The sequence below is a fragment of the Spinacia oleracea genome, chromosome 1, assembly GCF_020520425.1.
Source record: "Spinacia oleracea cultivar Varoflay chromosome 1, BTI_SOV_V1, whole genome shotgun sequence".
NCBI classification, from domain to species: Eukaryota; Viridiplantae; Streptophyta; class Magnoliopsida; order Caryophyllales; family Amaranthaceae; genus Spinacia; species Spinacia oleracea.
In genome coordinates, this window is record NC_079487.1 from 35107027 (window position 1) to 35117569 (window position 10543).

Below are 10543 nucleotides of genomic sequence, written 5' to 3' on the forward strand. Positions count from 1 at the left end.
TACAGTCCTTTTCCAGAAGATTTACGCGTGACATCAGCACGTCCCAACAGAAAATATACATGGCAGATGACAGATCCTTGCTTACATGAAAATAAAAACAGCCAGCACTTTTTATACTGACTGAGCTTGTACTCAAAGTCTTTCATACATGTTAGTAACAATACATTAGCTTCCAATTCAATTCTCACAGGTCATCAAGTAATTGGAACACTTTATAGCAGGAAATTGTATTTCTAAGATAAGTATCAAAACTGAATATATAGTAAACAATAAAAATTAAAAATTAAAAATTAAAAATTAAAAATTAAAAAAAGAATTGGTTGCTTCAAGCATGAGAGTCAAGACAAATTAATCTATATAATCATCAAAAGTATTGACAAGAGTAATAAGAAAGCCAGGGTCGGTCGCAGAAACAGACTTTTGAAAATCTAGGACTAAAATAATGAAATCTGGGCAGTTTGCTACTCACCAGAAGGCAATAAGCCAATTTTTTTACTGTAAGTTAGTTATGGAGGAATTTTTTTTTTTTAATTTTTTTTTTCTGCTACATGCTCCTTTGCTCATGTAACCGATCTCTAACACATGTTCCTCTGAGACAACTTGTTCATAAGAGCTAGCTTAATGTTGAAGCTGAAATTAAGCCGACATTGAGCCATTTCCCATGGAAGCTTCGCGTTCTAAACGTAGCCTTTCTCGCTGCAAACAATCCAAATTCAGCCACCAAAGTACAAGAAAAGAAAAAAATGTCGAATACCATGTTCAAAGTTAACCAGTATAATTGAGGTTAACAATAATAAAAATAGAATTACTTTGTGACCCTAGAAACTGGCATGAAGTGATGTTTATTACAGTTCTTAGGGCTTGGAGATACATCACCTATAACGGTTAAGAAATATGCTAGTGCAAAATCAAATTTATTGCAAGGAGCACCAGGTTCTGTTGCAAAAGGATCTTGTCTTTCTTTTTATGGTTCTTTCACACACAAAATAGATAACAACGGCATAAAATGTAAAGCACCAAAAGCAATTATACCTATTCCTGAATCCTGACACTCAACAATCAAATACAGCTACCTGCTTAATATCAATTCTCCAGTCTTTCTCACACAATTAGAGAGCTTTTCTGTCACGGGCACTAAAAATGGAAAAAAAATAAAAAATAAAATAGAAAAACAAAGGGGAGGAGAAAAGAAACGAACAGACAGGTACGATTATGAAGACCCCATCATTTAACTCTGGTTCCTCCCCTCTTCCTCACAGAACAAGGATAATTTCATTTTAGAAAGGAGCTATGACCCTTAAAAAAAGGAAGATAGCATATAGGGGAACCTCAAGGGGGAAGGAAGACAATTCATCACTACCCCTCACACCTCTTTACTTATCTGATTTACAAAGAAAATTACAGATATTCAACATTTAAGTTACCCTATGCCTCTGAAGGTGCCTCTTTCCTAAGGTGGGGTGGTGGATGTAAGTAGTGAAGTGACGCATTTTGGATGCAGGGTCCGGGTAATGGACTAGGTCTGCATCAACTGATTACAAGGAAAGCTAAAGAACAAAATTATTTGGGAGGCAGGGATATGGAAGCACTACATATGTAAAAACTAGGTGATGGGTGAGGTCTGCAACAATTTTTAACACATATAATCTTCCATTTTTATTTGAAGAAGCACTATACATGTGTAAGCGAAAAACTAAGACTAGTACTCTCACAGTCTCATACACAGAATACGAACACTAATTCAAGATTCAAACCAAGAAAAATTCTAAAATAGCTGCACCTCACTAAGCAAGATTGTCTAAATATAACTCGAAAAGAATTATTTTCCCGTCCCTAAAAGAGCGACCCAATTTCCTTTTCGGTCCGTCCCTTTGAACTTGCTCCATACCATTTATATAGTATGTGGTCCTCACATGTCTTTTCTCACACACTATTATTTAGTTTAGCAAAAAGACAAGACTATCAACTCCCTTGCTTTTCTTTTGCCTTTAATAAAGTGAAAAATATGGTTTGGACAATATTTTAGTGAAAAATATGGTTTGGACAATATAAAGACAATTCTATGAAAGGAAGTAATCCAATTACCATAATCTATAACACCCACCAATTACACGTTGTATATATATAAAGGCTAAACCTAAAAGAGCTCAAGGTTTCAAACTAATTTGGAGAAGGCTACATGTACACCTAGTGTACAAGATTCTCATGTACATCACCATTAATTTGTTGACACATCATCAAACCCACTAAAAAATAAGAATGAAAGACAATAAATATGTCATTTCAACCAATAAAAACATGGTGTATAAGATATCTTGTACACTAGGTGTACATGTAGTAGGATCCAACTAAACTTGGAAAGGAAAATGAATACTTCATCTATTTCAAAAAAATTGCAACACTTTTTAACTAGCACATTTTCCAAGATACAACTTTGAACACAATTATCTCTAATTATCTTTTTTCCAATTAATATTGTGAAAGCGGATAATGAAATCATTTAACGACATACTTGATAACATTTGCTTTTAATAAATTAGTAAAATTCCATGGTCAAAGTTGGTGTATGAATAGTAGCAAAAATTAAAAGTGTTACAAATTTTGAAGCAGGGGAGATATGTTTAAATTATTCTAAACCAATATCATCAAATAGTTACTTTCCTAAACGAAGTAAAAATCCTAAAAAGTAACCTAGATGTTTCAGCTAAGATCCTCTCCAGGAACTTCCGGATTAATAACTTTGATAAGATATGCCAGTCAAATCTTCAAAAGGATGTTAGATCTTTAAGGAATTTAAGAAGATTTGGTCTCCTTTAGTTCCAGAAGCCTGCTCAAACTTGCTGCAGTGATGAACTGGACACGAACGGGAAGAATAGAACAAACAAAACAACTCCTTACTCAGAGACCAGATCAAAAATTGAATCTTTTAAAGTGAAAAACAATGCATTCAGCTGATTCTTTGTTCCCATATCATGTAGCCTTACCCCCTGCAACTGTTGGGAGATATCTTGAGTTTTCAGGTAGCTCAAGTAGAAGTGTTGGCACATTGGGTTGAAATTTAGGATAAACGTTCTTGGAATGTTAGCTAGTATCATTTATTTGGTCTTGTTTTCAATTGCCGTTGGTTTGTTTCAAAGTTCAAACACAAGCATGCCCAGCCTTTGGTGCATGTGCCATCTCTTGTACTTGAGAGCCATATATTTGAACTGTCTTTCCCTTTTATTACCAGTGCATACTTTCAACGTTGTTCAAAATGCATCGTAATTTCCTATTTTATCAAATTCAAAACCAATGAAGTGAATAGATTAACTCAACATATAGCCAAAAGTTGAAACATGATAGTAAAATGGGGCTACAACAGAGAAGCTGTGCCCTTCAAAAATTCGGTAACAACAGAGCAACTGATGAAGATATGAAAGTTTTTGCATGATGTGATTGCACCAGTGTTTAAAAAGGCTCAAGGCGCATTAAGGAAATGGGGTACTGGATAATAACTCCTACGGAGACATGGGGAAGATGCATGCCTCATGGAAGCGAGGTGTAATACTTAAAATCAAAGATAATGTGTAAAAGTTTGTTGCAGACATGAAATAAAAGCAGCCAATGTGCCTTAGTTTCCTTATTAAGCCCCTGGGAAGCAGGCCTAGGAATCTAAACAGCCTCAAGCACGCCTTTTTAAACACAGAATTGCACCAAGTTTCATAAAAGTAAAACTCCTTTTTATCTAGGATTTGGTCTTCCATTGTAAAGTCCTTTCATGCAAAAAAGCATAATGGCTGAAAATACAAAGCACCCAAAGCATCTTGATACACATCATATAAATTTAGAATTTTACACTACCATAGTTTCTCCAGGCTTAAGTTACCAAGCACAAAGCTTTTCTACAGCGCAAACGGAAAAGGTCGGTAATATTATAGTATTCATTCCTTATTTAAGTGATAAAATACTTCAACACTATTTCCTCCTCTCGTCCTCACTAATTGGATAAGTTGAAGAAGCAGGGGGGGTAGGGCCGTAGGGTAGAGGGTATGACAGTTTCTAGGTGATGGTGTGACTTAGTTACATCCTACACTCTTTAGTTTATAGCAAAAAGAAGAGTTATTCCACATCAATATTGACATTACTCCAATGCTTATAAGAAGGTTTCCTCCTAAGCCAGGTAAGGGAGGCTAGTTGTACATAGCATCACAATTGCAATAAGGTTGTATATTAAATATCCCATAAGAATAGAGAAATCAATGAGAATAAATAAGATTTTCTCAAAAGCTGTTATGCCAAATGAAAAATATGGTTTATGATGTGAGTTCTGCAGAAATGATTCCATTAAAATAAAAGCAAGACATGAAAATTAAAAATAGTTGCATGCAGCAGTGACATCTGCAATGAAGGTAAGAATCTAAAGATAGCTTATGATGCAAGATCATACCCTTCTTTCCCAATAAGGATGAAAGCACACATAATCATAGACAGGTGAAATTGTCGAAACCAAAACCGCATTCAGGCCAAAAAACAAAAGAATCCCTGTCATAGGCCGCGCTCTATGAGGCATTGTCAAGATTAAGCTTCTATCCTGCAAGTATAGATATAATCACCATCAGAAGAATAAAAATGAAAGCTGTAGCAATCACAAACAAAGAAAAGGGTCCTTATCAAAAACAAAAAAACACAAACAAAGAAAAGAGACTGAAAATGTAACAGCACTTGGACTAGCTAGTCGCCTGGTCCAGCTCAAAAGCTCAAGTGACAAAACACCAATAAATAAATAGATGGAGTAGCCTCTGCAGTATGTTATACTCCTATTGACTCTTTGGCAAACCCAGGGAGTGTTGTTGTCAAGTAAAAGTGAAAAATATGAGGTAACAATCATTATCATTAATTCATTACCCCATTGCCTCAAAGAGGCTCCCGCAAGAAGTGGGGTAGGAGGGGTTGGGTGTACGCAACCTTACCCCTACAGAGAGGTTGTTTCCAATTGACCCAAAAGCGATAACGGTACGACAATGGGACGACCACTTCTACTCCATGGAAAGGCAGCAAAGAAGTTTTATGAGCCATTTTGATTTAGTGCATTACATCCCACAGCCAAAAGAACAAATGAGTCTTTGGCTCCATCGGAAATGAACAAAAAATATGAGGTAACAAAGCCTCAAATATTATTTGAATGTATATTTGTGAGGATTTGAATGTATAATTGTGAGGCCCCTCTAAACCTGGTTATTGGACGGGTCACTGCGGGTCATTAGCTGGACGGGTCATTTGCTGGTCATAGTCAAGCGGGTCAGGGTCAGGTTATAAGGGTCAGGGTCATAGCCAAAAGCTAATAGGGTCAATAGCAGGTCGACCAACCCTCACTATTATACACGTGACCTCAGTCTTAACCACTAGGCCAAGGCCTCATTGGTACTCTATCAAAATGCTTGGTAATAATAATATCAAGCATTATTATTACCGTATAACTCAAGTGTAGTATTTCCCTGAGAATACAACCACCAAATATTTTCAAGACATATTTTCTCAGACAGTAATAATAGTCATAATCTTCAAAAGCCACCTCTTCAAGAGCCACTAAATGTTCAAAAAGAGACGTTTTACACAAACCTGCTATTGAAGACTTGAAGTACATTGTATTCTTACATTGTGGATAGAAATCATAAAACATTGACATTTAATGATAAACTATATATAGAGAATAATATTGATTAAAGATAATATAACTGAATAGCTTAATTATAACTTGGTTACATCATTGGTTTATATAGGAAACTATAACATAACTCATTAGGTTTAGGACTCTATTAGATTCCTAAACTAACACAACTCTATTAGATTCCTATACTAACACAACTCTAGTTTCCTAAACATACTAGAACCCTAGATATATCATAACTCTAACACTCCCTCGCAATCGTAACGGCAGTAACACGAACGGTATGATTGAAGTGTAAAATCATGACGATCGAAACAATCAATTTGATGTCGAGACAACAGGTACACTCCTGTTCCTTTGTTACGGTACACTCCGCAATAGCTGATGAAGAGTTTGGCGATGTTAGGACACGTTGAGCACCAACACAAACGCAGGTACACTACTGCTTTGGATTCCGCGCAAAACCAACGAACAGGTACACTCCTTGTCCGATTGAAACTTGCGCATTACGTACATCAACAATTAGTCACACTAGCGCAGGTACACTCCTACACACGCGATTGCAAGTACACTCTTGCACGCGTAAAAAAACCAACTCTAACAACAGTAACACCAATCTAGTTTCCTCTCCACTTTATATTTAATGTCAACCAAAACACGAATAGTTACCCTCAAAGCACAAGCACGTCAATGAGAAAAGCAAACACCATCAAAAAAAAACTAACCGATCACCCCTTTATTAGAGTTAACAAATCCAGCCGGTGGGTTTTTAACTCATACCCACCGGCCGGAGACTATTTGCGGAAGCGTAGGATCAATCCAAAATTATGGATAACTCCGATACCATGATAAACTATAGAGAATAATATTGATGGGGGATAATATGACTGAAATGCTTAATTATAACTTGGTTACATAATTGGTTTATACAGGAAACTATAACATAACTCATTAGGTTTAGGACTCTATTAGATTCCTAAACTAACAAAACTCTAGTTTCCTAAACATACTAGAACCCTAGATATACCATAACTCTAACATTTAACACAAATTAATTCTTGAAGCAAAGGAAATACAAATCAGAAGAATCAAGCAGAGCAATCTGCCCGGCCAATTTTGCACCCTCGTAGGGCTGTACAATGCCATTTCCTCCACTGACATCGAATGATTCCTTAGCTGAAACTTGAAGAATTAAAAATCACCAACAACCACTTACCCCCTATGTTTACCTATGGTGTAGTGATTAATTGCACCAATTCACAGGCCCACGGATAAGATTAGGGCGATTTAACCCAAATATATTTCCTTATTACAAATAAAATCAGTAATTATTTGCTTGAAATATCAAAATCCAAATCCAAACCCCCGACCCAACAAAATAAACCCTTCCTTCGAATAATCAATCCCTGAAAATAAATGGAAGTACAAGAACTAGAATTAAACAATCTAAAAAGAGAGAGAAAAATATACCGAAAGTCGGCAGTAGAACTTGTTCAGAAAATCTTGCCATGGTGAGGAACGACCAAGGAGAAAGATGAGATACGGTTATGTGTTTGGGTGGAGAGAGAAAGCAAAATGATTGTTATTTTTTAAAATCTTAGGCGCATATGTGGCATTTTGAAACGTCGTATTAAGTCAAACGTCTGAATAAAAATTCGTATTTTCATTGACCAGATGTTGACCTTTGTATTTTTGTTTTAAAATTATTGGGTGTTTAAAAATGGAGTTTTTATTCGACATCCTTAATCACTAAAAATGCGTTTGTATTTATGTTGAAATGACGGTTTTCATCTTTAAAGAAAATTACCCCCATCTCCCTCGCAAATTTGATGGTGCAGGCGTGTGCACCGTGTTCTTGGTGCACTGGTATCAAAACGACAACCATTAAATACAAATTGCGCGTTTTTTTATTAAATCTAAAGAACAAAAGAACATCTTTGTTCAACAAAAGAACAAAAGAACAAAAGAAATTTTTTTTTTTTAAAAAAAAATAAGGAATGTTCTGTTCTATTCAGCTCTGTTTTATTATGTTCTTTTATTTTCGCTCTTTTTTGCGATTATATATTCCTGTATTTTTCATAATTTTGAAATCAGAATTTGTGAAGAGGAGAGAGAAACTGTGAAAAAGAGAGAGAAACTGTGATAAACTGTAAATTTGATTTTAGAGAGAGAAAGTAATGGAAAATTCTTAGATATTGATTGATTTTTCTACTTCAATATTAAATTTTATTGATCCTTCTTCTTCAAATTTGAATTCCTCGGCTGATAATCAGATATGTGAAGGTAATTTTTCTATTTTTTTAATAACGAATTACATGTTTTGATGATTTTAATTTAGCAGCTATCGTGTTTTTGATTATTTTGATCATTTTGATTTCTCAATTACTTTGATTAATGTATTTAGATTATATATTTTGATGATTTTGATGATTATGGTTTCGCAATTTCGCAATTATTTGGCAGTTCTTTTGGTACTGTTTTGAAATTCTTTATAGCGTGTTCGTTTCTCTATCTTAATATGTTCGTTTAGGCTTTGTTGTTGTTCTTTTATGTATTGGTAATGTTCTTTGTGTCTTTTATTATTATTCATGCAGATTTTTAATGTTCTTTTCTTTTACTTTTGTTGTTCTTTCTCATATGTTGCCTTTTTCCCCTGTAGTTTTCTGTTTTTATTAATTTTGAGTTTTTTGTTCTTTTATTTTTAATGGTTTATGTTCTTTTTAGATTTTTTGACGTTTTTTTTAAAAAATTTTCAAGTATTATTATTATCAATATTTGATTATCTTGTTCTATTTATCCTGCATTTTTTCATGATGTTCTTTTTATAAAATTTTAATTGTACCAAAAAAACAAGTGCACCGTTCTGATTATGAACACTGTTTATATTTCTTCTCCTTCCTCCTCTTATTTTTTTATTTGTTTTATTTTTCATTTTCTATATATATATTGTAACACCCCGACAATTCTCTCTTTTCTAAAACAACATTTTAATATAAAACGTAGAGAATTATCAAGGCATTATCGTCCGTGTGAAAACGTTACGGCTTATTCAGAATTTTGCAGCGGAAAACATAAAACTAACTTTTAGGTTCATAAATAATCTATTACATATTAGGTCCAAACCAATTAACTGAATTAAGGAAATACGAATAGTACGACAAATTTCAAATCCAAGTTAACAAATTAAATCACTTAATTAAACGAATAGAACTACAAGCTCTCTAATCCCGATCCCAATGATGCATCATCTTCAAACCTGTAGATGGTCAACGCTTATTGATCCTTAAAGACTGCTCACCAAAGATGGGTCATCACAGGATCAATAAGGCATAGCCATGATCAACACACACAAACAAGCACGTAATCAGCAAAGCTGAGTACTACATACTAAAACAACAACAATCCTAGCATGATACTATCAAACCAACAACCCTAACATGATACTAATAAATATAAGTAAGGACAGACAAAACATAATAAATTGACGATTATACTTGACTAGACTAAGCTAGGCTTAATAACCATAATATTATTTTAGTTGAAATAGACAATGGACCGAGTTGACCATCCAAAAGTCTTCACTAAGGAAGACGAGGTACGGGCGCGACTCCGTAACCTCAGTGACCTGCGATATCGAGGAACGTTTAAATAAAAATAGGACACGGTGATCAATCCGGTCCCAGAAAAGGCCATGGGCTACCACCATGAACCCCAACTCCTGTTTGTCCGTCACTTCAGACGTGCACAGTCTAAAGCTATTGTTATTCAGTTTCACTTTACATGATTTACAAATTGAGATTCCGTTATGACTCAACCATTACATAAGACAGACAATTCACATTTGTTCACAACTGTTTTTATCTTGGAATTAAGTAAGTGATCATAAAAGCATCAATCAAGACTCATTCCAACTTAACCAACCTTTCCTTTAACCATGAGCAACCCTGTATATGGGCATAAAGTTTCAACTTACTAAACAAGGTCCTCCGCCCTTATAAAGTAGTGAAAAGATAGAAAGGGAACAACAACCAATTGATCCAACCCAATCATATAGAATAATCTAGTGTTCCCAACCAACATGTTTGTATCAAACATCCATACTAACATGTTACAGTTCTTATAGTGCAAAATAAGTTCAATAAGTTTGTCCAACAGTATTAAACATGCACATTCAATATAACCCAGTTCGTCCATAATATCAACATCACCAAGTTCAACAATAATATCAACATAACCAAGTTCAACAACAAGATTCAACATGGTTTCAACAATTAGCACACATTCCAAGCACACAGGTATGTACGTACCTTGTGTAAACAAACTGCAAGACCACTTTAATAATTCAAAAGTCGCCTACGGAGAATTCTCCACCTAACAACAACCAATATAGACTCATATCAATTCATATTGAATTTTCAGCAACATTAGGGAGCTTCAAACCCTTCCTAAACATAATTAGAACATTTCCCAATATCGAAACTTGAATATTTGATTTCCTAGCATCATATTTATTATGTTAATTATTGAAATTCGTTGAAAACTCTTCAAAGCATCATACTTTGAATTTCCAGCAATATAACTACTTTCAAACTACTCCAAAACATAATTAACATGTTTGAAATCATAATAACAATAACTTTAATAATTCCTAAACATCCTACCATGATTTAAATCATTAAAAACCTTAAAATTCATACTTTAAATAATTAAAAACCAATATTTCAATGCATTTATATAATCTGAAATTAATAATTTAATTATGCAAACATATAATTCTTGAAATTCATAATCAAATATAATTTAAATTCAAGAAACATAATTAAATCATTAAAACGTAATTCAATTCATTAATTAGTTTAGGGTTTAAGAATTAACCAAAAAGAGAGACAAAAGGGT

General features: G+C 34.2%; 1 non-coding gene across 1 annotated transcript; it reads right to left on the reverse strand.

Moving 5' to 3' along the window:
* Window positions 1-332: 332 nt before the first annotated feature.
* LOC110776766 (uncharacterized) lies at window positions 333-7255 on the reverse strand. Its single transcript, XR_008926507.1, has 3 exons — window positions 7118-7255; window positions 4427-4570; window positions 333-696 (listed from the first exon to the last, which is right to left on the reverse strand). It is a non-coding gene; the product is annotated as an uncharacterized protein (transcript).
* Between the last annotated feature and the right edge of the window lie 3288 nt (window positions 7256-10543).